The sequence below is a fragment of the Rhinolophus sinicus genome, linkage group LG12, assembly GCF_036562045.2.
Source record: "Rhinolophus sinicus isolate RSC01 linkage group LG12, ASM3656204v1, whole genome shotgun sequence".
In the NCBI taxonomy this organism is placed as follows: Eukaryota; Metazoa; Chordata; class Mammalia; order Chiroptera; family Rhinolophidae; genus Rhinolophus; species Rhinolophus sinicus.
Window position 1 is genome coordinate 25,859,684 of NC_133761.1, and position 25,050 is coordinate 25,884,733.

The window sequence follows — 25,050 nt, forward strand, 5'->3', positions numbered from 1 at the left end:
ATCTCCATTTGTATATTTCCTATCTCTTTGTTGAAGTTCTGACTGAGATCATTGAGTATTCTTATAACCAGTGTTTTGAGCTTTGTATCTGGTAGATTGTTTCTATTTTCTTTAGTTCTGTTACAGAGGTTAGTTTTGTTCTCTCATTTGGGAATGTTGCTTTGTCTTCCCATTTTGGCTGCCTCCCTATGTGTGTTTCTATGTATTAGATAGGGCTGCTTTGTCTCCTGTTCTTAGTAGAGTGGCCTTATATACTAGGTGTCCTCTGGGGACTAGTGGTACAGTCTCACTGGATAACTGAGTTGAGTGCTGTAGGTGTGTCACGTTTGTGGGTTGTGTTTGCTCTTCTGTTGTAGTTGAGCCTTGGTTGCTCTTTGCACATCAGTGGGAAGGAAAGATGCTTAGGCTCATTGGCTGTGAGGATTGGCCACAGGGGAGGTGTTTTGCAGGGGCTGACACTACAGCGCAGGATTAACTTTAGCAGAGCTCTGGTGCCTGCCCAGTCTGCCCTTTGGGTGTGTCATCTGTGGAAGTGGCAGCTGGGTGGCCGTCTGGCAAGATCCAAAGCCAACCACCAAGCAGTAGGTGGCCCTAGGTCCTCCTGGGAGGGGCCCCATCACAGGACAATTTCAGCTGCTGCCTGTGCTCTCCCTAGCATGAGCTACACAGTGATTTGCAAATGGCTTCCACTTGCACTGGGCTTGGAGGTACCTGGGAGAAGCTGTCTCCAACTGAAGCTGGTTCCTGCCATTGGTAGGCTTGGGAATGCTTAGCAAGAGATACAGGGCATAAGAGATTCAAATTTCCAGGTATAAAACAAATAAGTCATAGGGATGTAATGTACAGCAGAGGGAATATAGTCAATAATATTGTGATACCATAGTATGGTGTCAGATGGTTGTTGGACTTACCATGGTGATCACTTCTTTAGATGTATAAATGTTGAATAACTATGGTGTATACCTGAAACTAATATATTATTGTATGTTAGCAATATTTTAATAGAAAACTTAAAAAAAATAAAGATTAATTATAATTTAGTCTTGTAATAAAACAAAATAAAATAACTGGGCAGTGATGAGAGCAGTGTGGTTTCTTGTGAATAACAGTGCTTACAGACAGTTTCTTCCTTCCTATGCAGAGGCACTCTTTCCCTGGAGTTTTATTGGATAAGGATATTTACCACTGAATATCAGAATTGATGGCAGCAGAGCATTTCCTACCACCACGACTGTATGAGATGTTACTGTACATAAACTTAGATTAAAGAGTCTCAGTCATTACGGAATCCCCACAGAGCAGACCACAGGTGTCAACTGTGAAGTCTGTCACCACAAGGACTGATCTGAGGTACATATTTTTGCTTTTAGATTTTATGCTTAGACCTTTCATAGAGGCAACATCAAAAAACTTGTTCCATTCACAAGGTAAGCACAGACTCTTACCTTTCCAAGTGTTTGCCAAGCAGTCCTCTGACAGTTAGTTTTCAGATGATTTTATACACCCTTTGAGACATGTGGTGTGCTGTTTCCATGGCTACTCTTTCTGAAGAGTTCTTTTGGCAACTGTACAACCTGCATGACTCAGGATTTTTAGAGTTTCAGTAGAACAGGCCATCTTTGTGATGAGGCTGTGATTGCCAATGAACTGGGTATATCATATGTCATGGGTCTTACACTCATGTTAATCTCAAAGGTTTTCCTCCAAACATTTGCCTTTGATCAGAAATCTCCTGCATAATCATAGAAAGCTGATCTCATGATATGGAAGAGCCACTGAGTATGTCCATTTGATAGAACATAAACTAGAACTCCCAGCCCCTGACTTATACTTTAATGCCCTCTCCATCTATGCTGTGATACCCATGTGAGACTTTCTGGGTGGTCTCTGTTAACCCTGTGTCATAAATCATCACACCATCACAGAGCCAAAATAGATGTACCTTTACAATCCACTTTTGCTATGGGCTCAGTGTTTGTGTTTCCCCAAAATTCGTATGTTGAAACTCTAATCCCTAATGTTATGAGAGTGGAGGCTTCATAATGGCACATGAAAGCAGTCATTTCCTGTCTTTCTCTCTGCCATGTGAGGATACAGCAAAAAGATGTCCATGTTCAAACTGGGAGCCCAATTGGCCAGCATCTTGACGTTGAACTTGCCAGCCTTCAGAATTGTGAGGAATAAATTTCTATTGTTTAAGTCATTCACCCAGTGTATAATATTTTTGTTATATCATCTTGAACTATAACAAATTGAGAACAATAGATTTCTTATTTATGATTTAATAAGGACAGAGTGGAAAAAAATTATCTTTAACATCACACCATAGAAACTTAATTCCCCATTAGACACCTTTCTTCTCTCCAAAAGGTCCTCCCTACTGCCAGACGTCTGATTTTTCCTAAGTTCTGAATAAAGACACCAAACTCAAGAAAACACAGGTATGACTGTCTTTAAATTCAGAACACTCTTTGGAACCCTAGACAAACTAAAGCAATAAACCAGGAAAAGTTCTCAGTTTGTCTACCTTCTTTTTCACTTACAATACCTGGAGAATATATAACCAGTTAGGTAGAAACCATTCAGTAAAGGAGGAGAAAAGGCAAGGTGAATAATAATCCAGCAGGAAATTTAGCTCGTAAAAATCAGCACCTCAAGAACAGTAATTTACAAAACGCTTTTAGGGCATGCTAGTTTCGTATATGTACATGCATTCTGCATATATGTTCATATGTACATATATGCAAGTTGATGATATATATTTGGGAAACTTGCATACTATAGTACTTACTGTGAATTATATAACAAAAGTTCTAACAATGTCAAAGAAAACAAATGTATTTAAGTTGTTTAACTCAGGATGTCCCAAACTTAGTTGAGCACAGAACCCGTCTTTCTTCCTCTAACTCCCATCCTTATCCTGTACACACACTGGCTCTAAAGGAGAGCAGGTTGAGTATGATGTCCTACAGATTTACAGACCACTCTAGCTGTAAGATTCATGAGCTGACTCAGCTTGCTTTGAGAAACTTTTTGTTTTAAACTGAATGTTTCAATCACAATCTCCTGCACAGTTGTCTCCCAATCACAATTTAGCCACTTAATGAATGCTCACATTCGCACACTTTCTAAAACTTTCCGATGACTAAGAGTGAGCAGCATGGTGAGAGGATGTGGCTCTGGGTGTTAGATGAGACCAGAAAGCCAGGCCTGATGCAATTAATTACAGGCTTGGGAATTTGTGCGTCTGAACACAGAGGAAGTGAGAACAATGTCACTTCCTCCTCAAATCTTCTATGATTCTATAATACTGTCTTTGCCAATGTCCCAAAGCAAAGATCTGAAATATCTAGTAGCCTCAGAGTTGAGTAACGGAGTTCTCTGAGTTATTGGGTTTTTAGAGATTACGTCAACAGGAAGATTAAAGGATATTTAAAGGATAACTATACCAGAGTTACTTCACAAATAGATTTAAGGAAACACTTGCAATTTCCTAGAGAAATAAAAGGATTGCGAAAGAGAAGGATGCTTCTGGCCAGTTTTCCAGTGAAATACAATGAATAGGAATTTAGTGGTAGATAATACCTCTGCTAGAATAATAGTCGCTGTTTTAACAAATAAATTCTAAAATGTCAGCATCTCAGCAACACATTTTTCTTGTTTAGTTAACAGTCCAATGCAGGTGTACCTAGTCCTAGTCAGCAGATAATTTTGGTTTATCCAGATGGTGATTCAGGTATGAAAATTTTTCAGTTTTGTAGTTTAGGGTTCTTTGCATCTAGACCCAGAAAAAAAAAGGGACACCTCCTACTTAAATGCTTTGGTCAAGAAACTATGTAATTGGTACAAATAGGTCATATGGCTCCTCTAGATGCAAGGGGCTGGAAAATGAAGGTTCAGTTTAGGGAGTGTTAAAATTAAATCCAAATGGAGACCTGACTTGAGAATCCCTGAGTAGACAAAACCGTTTAAGCCGTGTCAGTAGAATGGGTAAACTTCTAGATAATTTTGAATAGTAATGGTCACTTTGGGAAAACTTTAACTTAGATAACATAAGCCATTATAAGGGGCATTCTTGAAAAGAGAGGATCGTATGCCTCTCAGAGACAGTGGAATGCATTAATTGGTATGCAGAACCTTCTAAAAGTCAAAATGACTCCAAAAAATAGCTCTAAAAAGGGTCCTTATAACATGCAAATAAATCTTTAGGAAAAAAAAATCGCTGTCTGTGTGGGTAACCTTAACTTAGTCCATCTGACAAAAACACAATTTGGATCTGCTATTTTTCAGAGCTTTGAATTATCATAACCGAGACATGTAAAATTTTTAAATGAAAACCGTAAGAACTGTTTGTATCTGTCTATGTGTTTATGTATGAGTGTGTATGTATGTATATAATGTATATGTAATATTTTAAGTGTTTTATTTAATTGGCTTAAAGAAAAATAAGCATGTATATAAATTAAGTATTCCTAAAACTCCCAGATATATGGAAACTAACCCAAATGTTTTTTAAGTTCACATGATCTGGCATAATCTTTGATAAATAAAAGCTACTTTAAGTTTCTTGGTTTAATAAAAGCAGACATGTATTCATAATTGTCAACTTTAAATATAATGCAAACATATAAGTTTTTCTATCTGGGTTTACTAGTCAAATAAGCTCATACAGTTTCTATGTTATAAAATCTTTCAACAAGAAACATAACTCAAGATCATGGCTAGTTATTTGATGTCTAATCCAAGCATAAAGACAAGTAATTTAAATAAAGTAAATAAGATAAAATTTTATACTAAGTAATAACTAAATAATATTCATTGAATATCTAGATCATTTCCAAAAAGATAATATTGAGACATTAATTGCTAAATATGTTTAACTTTATCTACTTTGGGCTCCTTAATTTTTATATAGAGACAAAATATATTTGGATCTATAACAAATCTCTTTTGCCATATTAAAAAATTGCACTATGGTTCTAAAAATTGTAAATTTTTAATTATGTATAAATTTGCTATTCTACTCAGGATGTTAATATATGATAAGCAGTTCACTATTTTCTTCTTCCTGGTTTTCACTAGAAAGTAAAGGTTACTAACAGTTAAAATTAATAATCAATATGTAAAAATTGAACTACTAGAAACAATAAGAGTGAAAGGAAACAACTTTGTATGCAAAGTATGGGAAGGAAAGTGGTATATTTTTATGTCAAGAGTATTATAAGATGTCGTTTTGTTAATCAAAAGAGTAATGTCTAAAATAAAACTACTGGTTATTCTAGAATACAAGAAGAAAAAGAGCAAGACAAAACCTAAATAGATATAAAGTTGGAAAACATTTGTGGAAAATAAATTTTATGTTGTGAGGTTAGGGCTGGCTAAATTGAATAGATTTATTTATAAGGGATTTTTAAATGAGCTCACTAATGTATTGATACAAAACAAGAGTTTAATTTTCCCTTTGTTAAAGCTGCTAAATTTCTGAGACTATTGGTCTACTCTTAATAAAAGTCTATGAAAGGTTTTTCTTTCATGTAATCTGCCTAGGAAACAAAGAATCTGTATCTTAGACAATATTTTCTGTGCTCCATGTTGTCTTTAAGTCTTTGATTACTTAGAAACTCTTTTCAATATTAAATGAGCTAAGATTTTTGTTTGTTTTTTACAAATACATAACTTTCTGTATTTGTCTATGAAATCTTTTCATTGTCACTTCAGTTGAATGAATAAGTATTGTTTCACAGTGACTTATGCTCCTATTTGATCAAATGTCTGGTATCTTTAGACATTTTTGACAAATTCCCCCAAATCAAATTCTGAATGAAGTCTTTTTGATTTCAAACTAACTTGGGATTTTATAGAAGATCTACAAATTATATTTGCTCTTTCTCCTTATAAAAGAAAAATGTTGATTTATTTAGGTTTATTTGATATGTTAAATTGCATAGGAAACATTATCAAATACAAAGTAATGTTTAACCTTCCCAGATTATATTTACATGGCATATATTATGTTTATATGTAACTCAGAAATTGTATGAAATTTCTAAGATTCTAATATGTCCTGGTATAATGTTACCAGTCAAAATTTCAGCTATTATAAAATACTGTATGTCACAAAAACAACAAAATATACTTGTCAATTGCATCATTGTGTGTGTGTGTGTGTGTGTGTGTGTGTGTGTGGTGTGTGTAAACTCTCACCAGATCTTTAACCATGGCTATTTTGAAGCCTTTTGTCATTTTACTCTCAATTCTTCATTGTTGTACTCTGAATTCTTCTCTGAAAGCACTTGCAATCAACAACAGATAAAAATGCTTCATTTTCAAAGAAATTCATAGGGAAAAAAACCCTGCCATGTACTCTTATAATAAAGGTTTCTGATAACTTTAAGATCATAACACTGAACTGATAAGAATTTCTAAAACTCTAATGGAACACCAGTTGATTCGTGAAGCTGTTAAGTCATGATGAAGCAAAACAAGAATTAATTACAGAAGACTGAATAAGCTGATGAAGACAATTACTATATTCATGACTTCATTTATAACACTGTTGGTTTTTAATGTTTTTCCACATTTAACAGACCCATTTTTTCTCCTTTCTTTTAAACTATCTATAATACGGGTTTCCAAACTGCGGCCCGTGGGCCAACTGTGGCCCGCAATCCATTTTTAATTGGCCTGCAGCAAATTCCAAAAATATATTTAGTTTACTTAAATAAACCAGGTGAGGCAATACGTACTTCACCTCGAGTGAGTGGCCCGGCTGTTTGTGTATTTTATCTCATATGGCCCTTGGTAAAAAATGTTGAAAAAAGTTTGGGCACCGCTGATCTATAATTTACAGCAATTTTGTAAAATATACTTTTGTAAATAAAAGCTGAAACATTTGTCTTTTGTTCCCTAGCTGATCCTTCCAGAATTTAGAAACTCATTAAATATTCTTATTTTTTATGACAATATATATACTTACATATGTTTAATAAGAGGATATATTTGAGAATTCATAGAATCAATATTCTTACTACATTTATCTCAATAATCAAAGCAAGTTTAATAAGACTAGATTTATCTTATAAACTAGCTTCACTATAAATATCTTTGATAAAAATGGATGGCTGTTAAAAATATGTCTCAATAGAAAACTATAGTGCACTCATTATCAGATTCTAGTCCTGCTAACTGTATTTGAAAATTTGTTATTTACTTGTAGACCACGAAAGATCACATATGGACAACCTTCATGCCGTTGTTATATGGGCCACTTAAGAGAGTTCACCAGAACACCCAATAACATCCAAGACAGTCCAACTGCAAACCAGGAAAATCAGACTGAAACTGCCATCCTCATTCCACCATTTAAAGATGCTTCCAACTCAAATCTAGAAATGTTCTCAACTGGCTGCATTCCAAACTTAGAAGCAGTTTGTAATTTGCTTGAACTTTAACCTTTGTTAACCTTTTAACCTTTCTTTAAAATTAACCTTTGGTTTTTCATTTGTTTCCATAGAAATGCCCTTTCAGGAAGCTACCTGATTGCTCAGATCATAAAGGCCTAATTTAGGTGGAAGCTCACCTGCAATGCCTCCTGAACTAAAACATCCTCATATCATCTTATGTTTAGTAATCATGAGGACATGTGATTCCTAATACATCATACAGTACCTATGTAAATAACTCAAAACAATGAAACCAGTTACACACTATGCCCCTCCAAATGTAGACTGATTTACAAAAGTAAAACCTGAATTTCATTATAACCGTTTTATTTATTTAATTCATTAAATCTTGGCTCCTGGGAATCTCTGCTGTGGGACATTTTTCAACCTTGGCTATTATTCTCCTTTATAGTCATCTTATTAACCTCTCTAGGGCATTGTATCCTCTCAGGGGCTTTAAATGGCTTTTGAAGCCACTCACACATCAAATGATATCAATCATGATTAGACAACTTGATGAGCTCAAGGATTTGACTTCCCACGTCTATGATGACAATGCAACTACTGGTAACAGTGACTACATGACCCTCTATTCTTACTTAACTCGTGGAAACAGCGAACATGTGAGTTTTCAGCCTGGCTATGACAACAGCAGAAACTGAGAGCAACCCTATACTAGTTGGTCACATTCTCAGCTTGCTGAGAGAACGACCAAAAAGAGAGCCATTGTTAAAATTAAATACAAAATGGAGACTGGACTTGAGAATTCCCTGAGTAGACAAAACCACTTAAGTCACTTAAGCAAAACTAAATCTCTTATTTCATGACTGTCATGCCGGGTATCATGTGGGGTCTCTGGTCCCACTCCCCACATAAGAACGCAGGACATGGTGAGGCCAAAAAGCAACACCCACGGAGCCATAGCTAGGGGAGTCATACCACTATGGTCTCACTGGCAGCTGGGTTGGAGACACAGGAGCCACACTATCCGCAACCTGCCGTCCACTTCTCTGCCAACCAACCTCACTTGCTAGCTGCAATCCGCTGTGCTAACTGCAATCCGCTCTTGCTAGCTTAGCCCCCGTCTTTTTGCTAGCCCCCATTTTCTGCTCGCATAGCCACGGCAGTTATATTAGTGGCCAATGGCTCACTGCTTACAGCTGACGGCCAACTAGCCACAGCTGATGGCCATCCAATCACAGTTGATGGCCATTTACTACCTGAGCCAGCACCTTTCCATGTGAGGCTGAGAGCCTGGAAACTGCTCTCCTGGCTCTGTCCCCACAATGACCATACATGAAACTTAGGTTATTTCTTGTAAATGCATCCAATAATCATAAAAAACCTCAAGTCATCTTCGTACAAATAGTATAAGATAATCACTTTTAACCAGTTCTCTGCCACCTGGAAACCTCCATTATGATAACCAATCATTGCAAAGCTTAACAGTTTCCTCTTTTTCACTTTATAAGCCATCCTGTAACATCAAACCCCTGAGCTTTGCATCATCAGTCTTTGAATTTGAAAGCTCCCAATTTAAGAATTGTTCTTATATGCACAATAAACTCTTATTGATTTAGTGGTTTTAATTTGGCTATTTCTGGATTCTTTACAGCAGCAATTTCCTGCAAAAATCTCTGTACTATGAAGGGGGGGGCACATATTTTTGTAGACAACTTTTTTGCATAAATAATAATAAAATAATTTAGTTTCCTGTTGTTGCTTTAAAAAATTACCACAAACTTAGTAGCTTATTTATTGTCTTACAGTTCTGGAGGCCAGAGACCTAAATTAATCTCACCAAACTAAAACCAAGATGACGGCAGGGCTGCAGTTCTTTTTGGTGGTTGTAGGGGAAAAAATCTGTTTTCTCACCTTTTTCAACTTCTAGGGGCTGTCTGCATTCCTTGGTTTCTGGCTCCCTCCCATCTTTAAAGCCAGCAATGTTGGGCCACGTCCTCCTCTTACTGCCATCTCTCTGGTGTTCTCTCTCTGCCTCCCTCTTCCACTGATAAGGACCCTTGTGACTACACTGGCCCTCCTGGATAATCAGATCAATCTTCCTCATCTGAAGGTCAGCTAATTAACAACCTTAATTCCATCTGCAAACCTTAATTCCCCTTTGTCTTATAACCTTTCTATTCACAGGTTCCTATGATCAGATCCTGGGCAATTTCAGGAGGCCAGTATTCAGTCTACCACTGTAACACAAAGATTAGTCATACAACATTTATTAAGTATTAGGTTAGTGCAAAAGTAATTGTGGTTTAAAAGGTTAAAGTAATTGCAAAAACCGCAATTACTTTTGCACCAACTTAATACCTGCTGTACACAAGAACCATTCATTATCTAGAGTAATTCATTTAATCCTTACTATAGCCCAATCAGGTATGTATTTTGATCACTGTTTTACAAATGAGAAAATTGAGAAAGAGAGAGAGATTCAGCAACCTTATATATAAAGTCAGGGCCAATGAAAGGAAAAAACAGAATTAAAATCCAGTTCGGTCTGACTAAAACTCCCATTTTATCCCCAAATGTCTACCTCCCTCCCCTCAGATCTTTCATTCCTTATTTTTGTGCAGAAGTCCTTGCCTCTTACCTTTTTGACAACAGTGAAGCCACATAACTTTCTCCTTTTAAAATATGTTTACATTTTTCAATGGTTGGAAAAAAATCAAAAGAACTGTAATGTTTTGTGAAAAGTGAAGACATAGGAGAATTAAACTTCAGTGTCTATAAATAACGTTTTATTGGAATACGGTGTGCTTGTTTGTTTACAGATAGTCTATGGCTGTCTAAGTACCTATATCCTCTCACCTTTTCCTCAGTAACAGAGGAGGAGCATTCCATTGCCTCCAAAGGTAAGCAATTGAAGAAAAAGTTCTGCCATCAGTCTTCTCAGGTTCCCCTAGAAGAGCCTCAGAGTTTTCAATGAACAGACCAGTATTACTTCTTTCACTAGAGCACAAGTCTATTTGTAAACATTAGGAGTCCTGGGCCCAGAAAAAGCAGCTGACCAGGGCTGGAGAGGGTCAGGTGGTTTTGCCTTTGCTTTCTTACAGACAATTAATTACACTGAAAATCAGAGACCGAAAATTTAGAGGTGGAAGAAAACTTAAATGTGAAAAATTCATCCTTCTATTTACAGACAATAAAACTGAGGCCCAAAGGAAACATGTAACTGGTCTTGGGTGGCACAGTTATTTATAACAAGAATCTGGGTGTCAGTCTAGATTCCAGGTTGTAAGACTCTCAGCGTAGGTTCTTGTCGTGCAGGGTGTCAGGCGGGGTTTCTGGTCCCACTCCCCACATAAGAACGCAGAACATGGTGAGGCCACAAAGGAACACCGACAAAGCCATAGATAGGGGAGTCATACTACTATAGTTTTGCTGGCGGCTGGGTTGGAGACACATGAAGCAGGAGCCACACTGTCTGCAACCCGCCATCCTAACTGCAATCTGCGCTTGCCAGCCACCATCTTCTTGCTAGCCCCCATTTTTCTGCTAGTGTAATCACAGCAGTTATATTAGTGGTCAACGGCTCACTGGTTACAGCTGACGGCCAACTAGCCACAGCTGATGGCCATCCAATCACAGTTGATGGTCATTTACTACCTGAGCCAGCACCTTTCCACATGAGGCTGAGAACCTGGAAAATGCACTCCTGGCTCTGTCCCCACAGTTCTCTTCTCCACATTCACTGAACAAGTTCAGCCAACCATCTGTTTTTGTACCACCTGTGAGCTACGAATGGCTTTTATACTAAAAGTTATTACAAATATGTTTTGTGTAAAGTAAAAAAAATATATAAATTCAAATTTCAGTATCTGTAAATAAATTTTTATTGTGAAGCAGTGTGCTTGTTTATTTATATACTGTCAATGGCTGTTTTCTCCCAAGGACAGCAGAACTTAATCGGGACACAGACTATAATGCTAACGATACAAGTCCTTATAGAGAGTGTGCTGACCCTTGTTTTTCACCCTGCCGGTATCCACACACCCTCATCCTTAGTGACATAGTGCAGCCAGGCTCTGCTGGGCCGAGGAGTAGCATTGTTGTAGGGAGATGAATGTTTCACTCAATGCTTCAAAGTTGTCAAGGCAGGTAAAAAACTTTTTAATGGAAATCATATCAAATACCATTCTTGTAACCTTCGTCAGTCTGTGAACAAGGAATGATCCAGACTTTATCCATAGGGAGAATTGTCTACTCTCGTCAAGCATTGTGTGATAGTTCTTTTATTTATAATCTCATTTATTCTTAGCAACAACGTTAAGAAACATTTTATACCCATTTTATAGATAAAGCAACAGAGATACAGATATTTAACCAGTTTTCTCCAGATCCCAACCAAATGGTATTATATTATATTATGTTAAACCGGGTCTTATATTATATAAGGCCAGGTCTTATATTATATAAGACCAGGTCTTATATTAATTTTTGCTCCAAAGGATGCATTAGAGTTTATGGTCTGGCTAGGTCTTATTTTTTGGGGAAACCTGGTACTATTCTGATTAAGTTTCTTCTCAATATTCATGGCCAACATTTGGCTTCTAAATGAAAGGTTTTTGATCATTTCAATCACTTGCTGACAGGGTGAGACTGCATTGTTACCCATAACCACACAACCTAATAATTTAGAATCAATCTTCTCATCTAGTCGTGCATTTCTAATCAAATTTACAACCCACCTTTCAGCTTCTTCTGGAGTCACATTCAGTTTATCTGCCAACATAATGCAGATACACTGGTGGATGCAACAAAAAGTCTCAAATATGAAGAGATGGTCATTTTCAATAAAATCCTCAAGACAAGCCCCCAAGAAGAAGTCATTCACAAGCACAGATTCACATGCCCTCGGGTTTTTCTGAGTCTCATCAAAGACAAAGTTAACATAAGCATTCAACAGACTCTGTAATTGGATCTTTACATGTGAAGACACCTGTTGAATAACTTTGACCAGATCTTTTGACCTTCTGGCCTTTGCGAACATCTTTGTTTGCTATGACTACTATAGTCAAACAGCGAAGAATATGTTGACACATCGTCTGAATTGCATTAAGACACAGTGGCTGGTAAAGGAAGACATCAACAATTATCGTGCCCTTTGTGGTGGTTGAAGAAAACAGAGACCAGTGAATGAGCCATGTTCACAGCTGAAGAGACTGAAGTGGAGAACTCACAGTTATTATCTATGGTCTCTTATCCGTGTAAGGTCTTTCATGGCTACATCTCAATTCTGCGTTAAAATTTCAGAAGCCAGTTTTCCCCAGAGTGAACTCAAAGAATTTCTATCTGTTGCTGGAACCAACACTCTAAAGAACTAAAGATATTCTGGTGCTCCGGAGTAATTCCTACATCCATATCGGAACTTTGCAAAGTACCTAAATATTTTTCCTTAAAACTGTGCTTGTCTGTGAGGCAGTCTAATAGCATCTGACCATCCTGGTTGACTGCATTTGCCTTGTAGTTTTTGGATATTCAAACAACTTCGAAAATGGTCTGTTTCTGTCTGAAGTTGTTTCAGCTGTGCAACTGTGGTTCTTTTTTTCTCCCAAAACATGAGGAATATCATCATAATAAAGTTTTTGTATACATCCATAGCATCATACCATGTTGGTATTACTAAGATCCAATTTCCCTTGTAATAATTCTTTCTCATTATATATCTCCTATACTGAGAGAAACTCAAGCAACGGAAAGACTTAATGTTGATTCAGAAAGTGCGCCATACGTGTAGTCAAGTTGTACTCCACGCTCTTGTCAAGGAAAAGGGGTACAAATATCTTTTAAAACCAAGTGGGGTATCATATATCACAGTGTGAAACAGTAGCAAAGCAAGATGAAGTCCTGCTTTTTCTCTTCACCAACATGGGACGAGGAAGGGCTACAGCACATTTTCTAATAGCTGAGTGAAGGAGGATCCTTCAGAGCTGCAAATTAAATCTGAAGTACTTTGCCAATTGACTCCCAATCGATTATTCTAAATGTTTGTGCTGCAGAGAATGTGATTTCTCCCAGGGACTCTGAAGAGTGGTGCTTAGTTATTCATCATGAAATTTAATTTCAGAGCTTGTAATCATGTAACTGTTTAAAATGGAATTTTTCAGTAAAACATGTTGAGAGGAAATAGAGGATTATTTAACATCTACTCATCTCACTTCCAGATTAGTTTAAAATTGGATGTATTTCATGATTTCACAACAGCAATCACATAAGGGCCATGTAAGCTAAACTCCTACATAGTCTCTGCTAATTTGGTTGATTTAGGTATTTTGTATCATGAATTGGAAAGGATATTACAGATTAAGAGGTACAGATACAAGTCTTTTTTTTCCTCCCAAAGGTCCAACTCCACAGAAACACAATTAACTTCCTCTGAGCCACTCCTTGAGATGCTTAGGACAATATTAGCTGACAAATTAAGTCTAAAGTAATAGATGAGGAAAGACATTAACTATATTAAATGTAAGGATGACGTGATGCAAATTAGTTTTAATCTTAAACAGAGGCAAAAGATGCTTTTGAATTTGGCAACATCAAAGATTACTGAGAAATAACTTTCATCAGAGAATTCCAGTCTTGGGGTGAGTATAGCCAGATACAGAGTGAGCCAGATATCATGTATAGATGTCTCATAATACCCTGCATGGACATAGATGACCAAGAACGAAAACCTTTCCACAGAGTATGAAAGAAAAAGAAGTTTAGTGAAGCTGAACTAAAGGCATTTTTTTTCTTTTTATCACCACTGAAACATAAATAAAATGTCAGGGACCTCTAGGAATAATGAAACAACTGTCATTCAAAAACAAAACAAAACAAAAAACTTAAAATTGTCTAATAACCAATTGTAAAAATTAAAAAATATCTAACTAGGCTTATATTATGATTTTCCATTATCTGAGATAAGTTCAATAAGTGACATAATTTTTGTAAAAACAAACAATCAAATAAACATTTTCTCCTACTGGATATTCTCTAATCCATTTTCCACATAGCCATAAACCTGATCTTAAAGAACAAGTCATTACACATCTTAGTTCAATAAGATCCACAGTTTTTTATACGGCCAATGATGTCCTGAATGATCTAGATTCTAGATTCTAGAATGACAACATCTCCATCCTTGTCTCATGCTACTCTGCTCTCTGACCTTGCTGGCTTCTCTTTTATGCTTCAAAGCTCATTTTTTTGCTTTTGTTCCCACTTCAAATCCTTTTCATATACTGTTTCCAGAACCTAAAAAGACCCACAACTCCTCTTCAAACAGCTGGCTCTTCTCTTCTGTATAAATGTCACCTCTCTAGCAAGATCACGCCCTTAGCTGATCTAAATTTTACTTTTTCTTCCCTTCACTTATGTTTCTATATCACTGCATCTTATTAATACCACAGCACTTATAATAACTTATAAATTAGATGCATATGTCTGATAACTTGTGTAGTATCTTGTTTTATTATTAAATTTATTGGGTTGACAATGGTTAATAAAATTACATAGTTTTCAAGTGTACATTCTATAATACATCATCCATATATCACATTGTGTGCTCACCACCCAGAGTCAGTTCTCCTTCCATCACCATACACATATTTGGCCCCTTTTTCCCCTCTTCTACCACCCTCCTCCCCTTACCCTCCGGTAACCACTAAACTGTTGTCTGTGTCTATTAGTTTTTGGTTTTTTGTTTGTCTTGTCCATTTATTGCTTTCAGTTTTATATCCCACATATGAGTGAAATCATATGGGTTTCGATTTTTTCTATCTGGCTTATTTTGCTTAGCATAATAATGTCAAGATCCATCCATGGCAGAATTTCACAAATGGTACTATTTCATCTTTTCTTATGGCAGAGTAGTATTCCATTATGCATATATACCACATCTTCTTTATCTAATCATCTATTGAAGGACACTTTGGTTGTTTCCACATCTTGGCCACCATAAATAATACTCAGTGAATATCGGGGTAAATACCATGTTTCTCTGAAAATAAGACCTACCTGGACAATCAGCTCTAATGTGTCTTTTGGAGCAAAAATTAATATAAGACATGGTGATATGATATGATATGATATGATGACATGACATGACATGACATTATATTACATTACATTACATTATATTATTTATATTATAAAAACCTGGTCTTATAGTAAAATAAGACCGGGTCTTATATTAATTTTTGCTCCAAAAGATGCATTAGAGCTCATTATGTGGTTAGGTCTTATTTTCGGGGAAACATGGTATATCTTTACAGATAAATGTTGTATAGTATCTTTTATTTCAATTTGATTGTAACTTCCATAAACTTTTTGGCAAAGAATTTTATTTATCAATGTCTACCCAGTACATGATAAAGAAGAGGTATGCAATGAAGATTTGTTTAAGAAATGAATGAGCTCAAATATCTTTTCTCATTTCCAAGCCACCCCTTCACACATATTTATGGGTAATTGGCTAAATTTGTGCCTTTAGAAAGTAGTTCTAAATCTAGTAATCGTATTCTGGATGACATAATGAGAAGTAATATAGGTGAAGTAGTGAGGAAACTAAAAGTGATTGTCAAAGTATTTAAAAGATTTAAGATAGGATATTAATTTGGTTAAGAAGAGGGTGAGGGGAAAGGCCCAGAAAGAATATTTCAGTTGGGGACACAAGCATGAGGAATGACATAAAAGGAAAGAATAACATGTTATGTAGCAAAAATGAGCACAGTCTGCACAGATTAGAGAACATCTGTTTGGGAAGTAGTTTAGGTGGATTTGGGTGAATACAGAGGGTGCTAAAAGCAAGAACAAAGGAAAAAACTGTATTAAAATTGTAATACTCAATATATACCAATAATAAAAGATGAATACAAGTCACGTGTATACATTGTTTTGGCACCCCTGGTAGTGTAGCCTCATGGGCTACATTAATGCCAGACTAAGTTGTATCTGTGTGAGTTCCTGATCAATAAGTTTGTCATTGCAGATGTAAGAAAGAAAGATGATATGATAAAACTGGAGTTCTAGAAGACTCATCTAGTATGACACATTGGAGGACAAAATGTTATCTGTGACAAGATAAATAATGAGGTAATTGAAGCAATGCATAAAATATGGCAATGAAGGTGAAGAAAAAGGAATCAAACATATATTGAAGGTTATCAGTAATTCCTTTCACTTCAAAATGGTTTTATCATGTTGGAATAAGTGACCGAGAAATTTTAAGAGACTTTACAAATTGAACTTGTAATTTTTGTTAAGCTTGAGAACAAACTTCAGTAATACAAAATCAATTTAAAGGAAAATTTACCCAATTTGAATAACCAAATTGTATGTTGACTTAAATTTTGATAGGTATTCCTCATGCATTCACTACAGAGGGTTTTATCAGTTAGCATGAGCATGTAGTGAATTGACATTGAAAAGAAAATAAATGGGCAAGGTATTTGGATTAAAATTTCTTTGACGCAGAACACTTCAGCTTTTTTTTACGGAATGGACTTACAAGTTTTTGGCCTGTGTATAATACAAGTTTTCTTAGCTTGACATCATTCTTGGATGTCATCTCATGCCTCTTAATTTATACCAAATTCAAAATGTCTCTGAGAAGCTAAGTACATAGGTCTTTTTAATGGAGACAAGCGATGAGGGAACACAGTGTTCTTTTGAAAATTACAACAGGACTATTTGAACCTTTTCTTTCCCCTTCATTTTGCCTGTTTTTTATAAGTTTCTATTCTATTTCAGTCTTTTAGTTTGTAAAAGTTATTTGCATAAAATCATCTTCAAGAAAAATTGCTTTTGGGTCTTAGAAAAAAGGTCTGCTGCATCATCTTAAAGCATCATAAAAAGTCACAGAAAAAAACAGAAGCCCAGAAAGTGCTATTGACTCTATTCAGCAAAATCTCTTTTATCCTCCATGTATTATAGACACTTAGAGGTCTGCTTTCTGCAATAGACCACAATATCAATAAAGCATGTTGGTACACTTCTTTAAAAAATAACATACTGCTATTTTTTTAATTAAATGTATTGGCTTTCCCTCCTATTAGAAAAGCACTTCTAGTCTTCTGAAACACATTTGCAAAATTCAGAAAATGATAAAGAAGAAGAAGAAAATTATTTGTGATCTCAACACTTAACCAGTTGATCTGGCTCTCTATATAGATAGAATTACATTGCACATTCTAATGCATAACTTGATTTTCCCACTTGGGAATTTATACTAAGCATTTGCCGTGCTTTAAAATATACTTTTCAAAAAAATTTTAATGGCTGCCTACCGCATCTTGTGTAATTGAGACATACTGTATTTTACTAATCATCTATTGTTAGTTTTGTGATATTCCTTTATTATAAATTATACTGTAATTAACATCCTTGTGCAAAACACTGTGTATTTTTTTTCTTTAAAATGAATTTCTAGGATTGAAATTGCTGTCAAATGTTACTTGTATTTTATTTACTTTTAGTATATTTTGCCAAGTTGCCTTTTTAGTGTTATAGAATATAGTCACTCATTTCTGACTATGTCATACGGCGCTGGAGTTTTCATATGCTTTGTTATTTTGCCCTTGGAGCTGGACTTTAATGAAAACTACCTTCTGTTGGGGTCTTGCATACACTCCAGGGTATGAACACATACTACAGTTTAGTTACCTAGTTGTTTTTCCTGGGGAAAGCCAGTGGAATCATGATGCAAGGTGATATTAAAGAGGTAGCAAGGGCCAGATTACTCAGGAACTGTGGGTCAAATTTAAGGACTGAGCAGGCATAATAGAATTTAAAGTGTGTGTGTGTGTGTGTGTGTGTGTGTGTGTGTGTGTGTTCATTAAAGATCCCTTTTGTATAGATGTGAATGTGTGAATGATTGGGCAAATATATTATTGACTATTATGCACCAGTATGCATCAGTCAGTTTTCAACAGTGCAACCATACAGCTTGTTAAAAAATGGACATAATTTGATTCTTGTTAGAAGTAGCTGATACCCTGTGCCTCAGTGCCCTCCTGCATTTGGGCTGTCCTACCTCATGTCAGAATGAAGCAACCAAAGAGTGAACACCTGGTGCACTGGTGGGTCTCCAGAATGCTATTCTAACAGTGCAGCCGTCATCAGCTCTTAATAGTTGATGCCTATTCAGGGGAGACTGTACATATTTTTAATGTAACTCCTGCCCAGGGGGACAATTAAGGACATTTTCATAGTAGTTAAAGAAAGAGGTAATAGTAACTTGTCCCACGTTGGCTAGGGTCAGGATATTAAAGAAAAAGAGAAACAGCTAAAACCGAGAGTTATTTAGAAACTAAAATCAGTGAGATGAATTGGATGTGGAGGTTTAGGGGATGTACTCTGAAATAGTTGCCACAGAAGGCTTCTCTTAATTGTTGACATTTGAGCTGAGCTCTGAATGAGAAAGAAACATGAAGAAGAATATTTTTGGCACAGAAAAAATAATTATAAAGGCTCTGAGGTAGGAAAGAGCTTAGTACGTTTGCAGACATCAAAAAAGAACAAGGTCAACCCATTCCAGTAAGTATAGTGGGTAAGGGGAGAGAGAGGAAATGTAAAAGATTACCAAGGTAGGAGATAGGTATATTCCTTTAATGGCAAGAATGACTTCCCTTGAGTAGAGAAGGAAAAGACCTCTAGATGGCAGAAGTGTTGATCCAGGTGCATATAGGTCAGTAGATTTGGTATCAAACCTTGAATGTATCCCATTGGCTCCTGTATTTTTAAGTAAAGTAGGAAGCAAGATAATCTGTCCAGTCCAAGAGAAGTGAAGAGATTTCAAAGAAGTGGAGAAGATCTGAATTGCCATCTGAGAGAATAGGAAAACATATTGACCAGGAAGATGCAAGAGAATGTGCCATCTTTAAATGAGGCAAATTCTCTACAGGCAATTTCTTAGGTCCAATGGCATGGATATTCTCCATAATAAGGAATACAATTCTGCTTTAAAAGTCATTCCAACAAATTATGAAACAGTACCCTTTGCTCCCCACATTGTGACATGAATAATGGCATGGTTTGCTGGATCCTATGATTAATTAGTAGCTGTGACAGTTTGTTATGACCACAGAACAGTTTGTCAAATCTGTCTCATTGTATTTTCTTTCATGTGGCCATCTTATGTCCACAAGTACACATTTTGCACTGTTGCATACCTTAGGATGCTTTTCTCCATATTCATTTGTGAAAGATAAGTAAGCCTATGAATAAAATTATCCAATCAGAATCTTTAATAGAGATAGCTCCTCATTGTTTGCCCTTCCTTTTGTATTCTAGCATATTTTCACAATTTCGGTTGGTTTATAATTTTTCTTTAGTCATTATTGAGGAAAAAAGCTTGTTGTTGTAGCTTTATGTTTTTGTCCCTGTTTTACCACTGAATGTCCTTCTCAGATATGCAGCCCATTTGATGAAATTTGTAGCCCACATGTGCTACATGAGCCTGAAAATATATATGAAGATTCTATTTTCCTTCTTGGTTGATTAATGCAATGCTACTATCAGTCAGAAAACTAGGTAATTATTCCTGTACTATGAGGATGCTTCTTTCTTAGACAGCCCAGAAACAGAATTTCCTCTCACGTCCTACATGAAGAGATTGCAAATGCTCATCACCATCAGGACAGAAAGTTAGAGTAGCATGGAATAAATTAACGGGTTCAAGTAGGGCAGAGACAGGAAGGCCACCGATAGCATTTATCATCTGATATACTTTTTCAGATATTCCATCTGTCTAGCGTGTTAGAGAGCCAGACTAAGATCCCACACGTTAAGGCTTCATTGGATGGAATCCTTGTAGAAGCTGGCATTTAAGTTAGAATATATACACAATTAGGTTCCACTGTTCACTGAATTCAAGTAGACAGGGCCAGAGATATGAATCTCAGGTCCTGAAAGAGCCTCATGGATATAATCATTTGATAGAGTCATCCCTAGTAACCTCGGAGAAATCGTAGATATTAGATCTCAAAGGGCAAAAAAACTGGATACAGACACATGGACCCAAATAAACGGCTATTTGTAGACTCGAGTACCTGGAATTTACATGGTTGCCTGAGATCAGGATTACTAACCTGATTTTGTCTTTAATAATGTTTTCAAAGTTATAAATTAGCAACTCTCCAGGTACATAGTTTATCTTGATTTCTTTAAACAATGTTTCTTACAATATTAATGTAGGCAAGCCAAAGAAATATAGACTAGATCACTACCAAGATATTATTATATTATAGTTGACTGTGGAATACACAGTCAACTATAACATCTATAATGTGCAATAATTAGTGGATCAAAGTGAGTTTGCATCCATTCATTCAACAAATACATACAGAGGGTGCCAAAAAAGTGTACACATTTTAAGAAAGGAAGAAACTGTATTAAAATTGTAATACGCAATATATACTAATAACAAAAGATGAATACAAGTCATGTGTATACATTGTTTTGGCACCCCTGGTATTTATTGAACACCTACTGCGTCCAAGGCACTATGCTAGGTGCTTGCTTTACAGTAGTAAAGAAAATCAGGCACACATTTCTGGGAGAAAACTCTATAGTTCACTTACAGCAGGTTCTTTCTGACAACAAAGCCTGCTTACTTATTGGTAGTTAACTTTGGGAAAAGATCCTAGGAAACTAGAGTGGGATAACAGAGAGGACTGAAACAGGAAAAGAAAGAAAGGCAATTCAAGGATGAATTATTGAGCTGGTGGTTATGCTGGGGCCCCTTGAGGAACGTGCAGAAGCACCTCATAAATACCTGCCCTAGAAATAGCAGTGAGGAGTTTTAGCCATTGACCCCTCACTCCCATTGGTCAAAGGTGGCCCAAGGGGATATTGACTCTGTTGCAATTCCAAGAACACCATGTACAGCTTGGCTAAATGGGCAGTTTCAGTTCCCCATGTTGAGTAACAAAAGAGCCCAGGACAGAAAGTAAAAAATGTGCAGGTAAGTTGCTGTAAGAATATACCTACGTGGAGCTGGTTGACACAGCAATAGCCAGGAGGAAAAAAAGATGTGCCAAGAGGATGGGTGAGAGCCTCCATGGTTCACTCCTTACCTTGCTTGAATACACTCATTATCATAGGCCCTTAAAATATGTAGTTGGCTACAATCTCTACAAAAAGGACTCCAGTCAGAGGGTGTATTAGTTTCCTAGGACTGCAGAAACAAAATACCACCAACTGGGTGGCTTAAAACAACGGAAGTTTATTCTCTTGCAATTCTGGATGCTCGAAGTCTGAAATTAGTTAATTTAGTGTTAGTTAATGGGGACTTGCTCCCTCTGAGGCCTCTAGTGGGACTTCCTTGTGTCTTCCAGCTTCTGGTTGCCCTAGGTGCTCCTTGGTTTGTGGCAGCATCACTCAATCTCTGCCTCCAGCATCTTTACATTCCACCTTCTCTCTGCGTCTGTGTCTTCGTATGGCCTTCTCCTTTGTGTGTCTTTGTCTCTGTGTTCAAATTTCCCTCTTCGTGTAAGAACACCATCCATATTGGATCAAGGGCCCACACTACTCCAGCATGACCTCTTCTTAACTAATTACATCTGCAACTATTCCATTTTCAAATAAGGTCATGTGAAAGGAAAAAAAAAGTCAGTTAGGGAGACATTACAATAACTACAGTGTGAAGTACCAAAGTCCTAGCTAATGAGCTGATGGTGAGAAGTAAAATAAATTTATACTTCTGAGAAATATGAGACAGGTAGAATGGAAGTAGGAGATTAAAAAGAGGAGGTTTTAGTGGAGGGGTAAAAACTGAATTCAACTTTAAACACTGAGATAAAAGGTGTTGAGGGTATTCAATCATATACTTACTATGTGCCCAGTATTGTCTAAGGTGTCTAATATACCATTATATCATTTTCTTTGATGAGTCCACTGGTTTGGAACTCTTATATACACATTGTAAATAAAGCTTCAGAGAGTTAGTACTTTCTCCATAGCATAAAGGTTTCAATGATTATGATATCTTTGAAGTAAATAATTTAACTTCAGGCAAGTAAATAATTTTCAACACGCTTTCTTTTCTTACTCCTCTTTCTCCTCCTTTCTTTCTCCTCTCTCTCCTTCTGTTAATATATCTTTGTCTTGAATTAAGCTTTCATTGTAGATACAAGTGCTCATTGCTTATGGATAATGCTTCATAAATATTTGGGGGAGAAAGATCCATGAATTACTCGTCTTGAACTCTTGATTTTGAAGTCACTTCCTAAGTAAAATCTTTGAACGCTGTTATTGTAATTTAAATTTCTTTTCCACATGCAAAAGTTTTAAAATATGACATTTACCACAGCACAACCCCTCTCTCCTGGTTTAATTTTGTATTCTAAAGGCTACATTTCATCCTACCTGTTTTGAGCAAAAATAATTGAAGCCAAATATGCTTTACTTTGTCATAGTCCCACATGCACAATTTTTAATTAAGCATAATTAAATTCAGCCTCTTCTGTCTTATTTCATATTCCCATCCCATATGCTATGTTCTATTTTCCCAGTAAAAAGATATAATTTTAATAAAAAAATGACTTTTGCTCCTTTCTTTACTGCTAAGATTTTTTAGCTATTAAGTCCATTATTATTAGGTTCAGGTGATAGTGATTATTAAGTTCTCCATTCTTTTTTTCATAGTTAAGCCTCAGGTAAGATAAAGGTAATGACAATTTCTAACCTTGTCTATGCTTGAGTAAGAAGGCCCAGAATAATATTGGTGGGACTTGCCCTGGACTGACACCGGATGTGAGCAAAAACTTGTGTTACATCTCCCATGAATTCAGGATGAAGGATGAATTTGTGTCAAGTGGGACTCCAGAAGTCCCCTGAGATTGCTTAAGTACCACAGGCCAATTCCAATCCATAAAAATCCTGTACTAAATGAATTCTAAACTCAACTAGAATCTAAGAACAGGGAAAAATAAAAGCAAATAGCTTTTATTTATAGTTTTTTATTTACTTTTGATATTCATTGACTCTAAATATTAGTGCAATTAGGCAGAGTATATCAATCTTTCAGTAGCAAAGAATCGGTTACTGGAGTACTTTGATATTGACCTCTGATCCCCTTTGACCCTGGAGTAGGCTGGCTCTAATCAGCAGCTGAGATTTCCAGGCAGGTTACTTCTGCTACACATAGCCTTCTCTATTTACCCCCAGGGAGCCACACAAAATGCCACAATATTCTAAGTATACCATGACAGCAGGAGGACAGGAAACATTGGTTTAAATTACTGTATTATAATGAGGAAAAATTCCAGCTACAGATAGACCTACTATAAGATAACCCCAGTATACTCTCATTTAAAAATAACTTACTTGTATCAGTGGTTCTTAACTTTTGCTTCATATTATATTTACCCACAGAGCTTTTAACATCTTGATGCCCAGACTACACTGCAGACTAACTACATCAGAATTTCTGAGAGTGGAACCTCGTTGAGAAATAGTAGTTTATATGACTTCTAATAATAAGGGACAAATATGGGGTTCTCTCAACCAGCCCTGATTTCAATTACTCTTTTATGGTAAAGCAATTTATTAAATCTGTTGCTAAATGTGCAAATTATGTGCATTCTAAATATGATTCAATTTTTATAGTTTAATACTATTTTTCACCTAAGAAATTCACAAAACAGGAACAAAGATAGCTCTGACTTATCTGCCAAAGTAATATCCAATCAACCAGAGTGATAGATACACAAGCTTTGTGATCACTTTAGTTCAATGAGTTTTTGGTTTTGGTACGTAACAACTGAGCAAAATGTAAAATTATACCTTCTGTGCTAATTAATTATTTTATTTCTAAGGCCTATGAGTCTTGCTGTTAATTAGGAAGGAAGAAAAGGCATTGGTGGGAGTTCTGGTCAAGATGATGGAGCACATAAATACTGTGCTTTCCTACTCCCACAACCACATCAAAATTACAATTTAACTACAGAACAACTATCATTGAGAATCGTCTGAAGTCTAGCTGTCCAGAAGTCTTACAACTAAGGACACACAGAAGAAACCACCTTGAGACTAGTAGAAGGGGTGGAGATGCATAACAGGCTGGTCTCACACCCTCATGTGGGGGTAAAAAAATCAGAAAGGATATCTTGGCTGTGGAGGTACCTCCTGAAGAGCAAGGTGTCCAGCCCCACACCAGGCTTCCCAGCCCAGGTTTCTAGTGATGGGAAGAGACTTTCCCACAACTTCTGGCTGTGGAAACCAGCAGAGATTGTGACTGAATGAGACAGAGGGCTGCTGGAGTCCCAGGCGCTCCTCTTCAAGGGCCTGGGCATGGACTTACTCACTGATGGACTCACTCGCTCTGAGCTGCAGCATTGGGGCAGCATATCTAAAGGTGCCAGGGACATGCAGGGAGGAACTGAATTGTCTGGTATCAGGGCGAGGGCTGGAGGGGCAGCTTTCTCCCAGACAGAAGTGCTGGCAAAATCTATTATTTCTTTTTTGAGCCCTCCCACTCCTGGCATGCAGATGCAGGCAGCCACCATATCTGAGTCACCATCCACCTGGCTAACACTGTTCACCTTGCCCTGGTGATTCCCTGAGATCCCACTCCCCTCAACTTTCGGACCCACCAAGCTAGTGGCTTTTT

General features: G+C 36.6%; 1 pseudogene; it reads right to left on the minus strand.

Annotated features, from left to right (window-relative positions):
• Window positions 1-629: 629 nt before the first annotated feature.
• On the minus strand, window positions 630-21,946 carry LOC109457585 (eukaryotic translation initiation factor 3 subunit E; annotated as a pseudogene).
• Window positions 21,947-25,050: the final 3,104 nt, after the last annotated feature.